Source organism: Temnothorax longispinosus, unplaced genomic scaffold (genome assembly GCF_030848805.1).
Source record: "Temnothorax longispinosus isolate EJ_2023e unplaced genomic scaffold, Tlon_JGU_v1 HiC_scaffold_1046, whole genome shotgun sequence".
NCBI lineage: Eukaryota > Metazoa > Arthropoda > Insecta > Hymenoptera > Formicidae > Temnothorax > Temnothorax longispinosus.
This window is the reverse complement of record NW_027269537.1, coordinates 1-2,063: the sequence shown is the minus strand read 5'-3', so window position 1 is coordinate 2,063 and position 2,063 is coordinate 1. Positions and strand designations below refer to the sequence as shown.

General features: G+C 33.4%; 1 long non-coding RNA gene across 1 annotated transcript; it reads left to right on the top strand.

Annotated features, from left to right (window-relative positions):
* The first annotated feature begins 29 nt into the window (after window positions 1–29).
* On the top strand, window positions 30–2,039 carry LOC139823467 (uncharacterized). Its single transcript, XR_011734777.1, has 3 exons — window positions 30–1,093; window positions 1,424–1,568; window positions 1,873–2,039. It is a non-coding gene; the product is annotated as an uncharacterized lncRNA (long non-coding RNA).
* Window positions 2,040–2,063: the final 24 nt, after the last annotated feature.

The following is a 2,063-nucleotide window of genomic DNA, read 5'->3' as shown; positions in this document are numbered from 1 at the left end:
CATGAATTTGTCCGTTTAAGGCAAGGATAATATCCTACTTCATGCTTTAAACGGACAAATTCATGCGTTTGATGCAAGGCAGCGCTACATGCTTTTTATGCATGGAAGGCGCTCATACCACAGAGGTAAGATTTTTTTCTCCGTGTAGTACTTGAAAAACTTTGTCCTTGTTACACAATATGTTTCCTAAATCTGAGAAAGCTTTTGTGTATTTTTTCGATTGAGATAATGTTTTGAAGGCGCGTTGCTTGCATTTTCTGAAAAACGATACGCACAGCCGGTGAATGCGTGGAAGCCAGGTAAAGCTTTATATAACTCATCTCCAAGTAAGTTGTATAATTTATTTACATCAATTATACGTCGCTTATTTGACACACCGCATTCTATGCAAATGTTACTTTGGCTTTTACGATGATGCATGTTTCCGAGCATAATAAAATTAATATGTTCGTATCAGAACATCTACGTGTTATGTTTGCAACATAATTAATATTTGTAACATGGAATACAATTTCTGTATTCGCTTCCTCATGCGAGGGACATGAAAATTCATGGCTTGTGGTTTTAATTACGTTTTTGTTACTATTGACAAATTGACCTCATATTTATAACAAACAACGTACGTTAATAAAATCTTTCTTATTACCAATAAAGGGAGCGACTTCGTCACTTTCCCAGTAAGTTATTAAAAAAGAAACAAGAGCTGTTTTAAAATTGTCATTCCTAAGTTCCTTTGCGAAGTCGGTGGGCCTTATTTGCTGCGGTCCAGAGATAACGTTAGTCAAGGTCATTTGCTTGTCTTCCTTGCATATAGCGCTCACAATCTTTGATGGATGGTTGGCAATATCGATTAAAAATAAGATGAATACTGGACGCATTATTATTTGTAATCATTTGCAGTATTTTTTTTTTTTTAATATCGCCGAATGTTTTAGGAACTTCTTTAATACAATGAAGTAAAAAAAATTCATCAAACAAGAGGACGTCAGTATGCGTAGGCGCAGTACTTTCAACCTGCAGGCATTTCATCAAACTGGACTTATTTGTCTTGAAAATCGATCCATCCATATGGCATAACGACATTGGTATTGGAGTACGTGGAAAAGTTTAAATTTTTTCAATATCCATATTATTTTCCATAGAAATAGCTAGCATACGTCCGAAAAGATCACGTTGCAGACGATCTTCTTGAACTTTATTATTTACAATCACTTTTTTCTTTTCATGACTGCTAGAGAAGTTTAAAATTTTATTCTGTTTTAAAGGAGCTTCAAAACTGTCAATATTTTCAGCACATTTAGTGATAAACTGTTTTCTTTGCAATACACCAGTTTCTTCGCAACTTTCAGTAGAAAATCAGCGACACTGTCAGAGTTTTCATATACAAATTTTGACTGCACCTTATCATTTTTAATTTTCGTAGCCAGCTCTTAGACTAATAGACGAGTGGCGTCGAGCGGGACAGAGATTTCTCGTATTTCAAAAAAAGTGCAAGAGTTCAACAACAATGCTGATGAAGATAAAGTTCTGGAAACATCCTATTACGCTGCTGGAAATTTTTAAGCGAGGTATGTAGTAGTTATTGTGTACTCAAAAGTTTTTCAAAACTTTAAACGCGTTTTTATCAAAATCTTTTTTTCTCTTCGTTTTGCAGTAATTGCAAAAAGACGGAGATTCAAATCGATTTAAAAAAAATTGAGCATATGTAAAACATGTCTAGTTAAGGCCTGAACCTACGCATAAGTCCATAAAAACTTCTGTTTTGACAAAAAAAATAAAATAAAATAGCTCCTTCTATTTAATGAAAAATCACGTTTTTTACATTTGCAGCTGCCATTTTTTAAATTTTGATTTTTTTTTCTTTTTAAATAGGTTCAGTGCAGAATGGGGTCCTATAGAGTGCCTTCCAGGATATTTTACAATTCAATTTTTTATGAGCAGGATTACTGCAAAACCACAACGGCACCAGAAAAACCGCCTATGCATCAGAAGACTCTGTAGCGCCGTCATATATATATACATATATATATATATATATATATATATATATATATATATATATA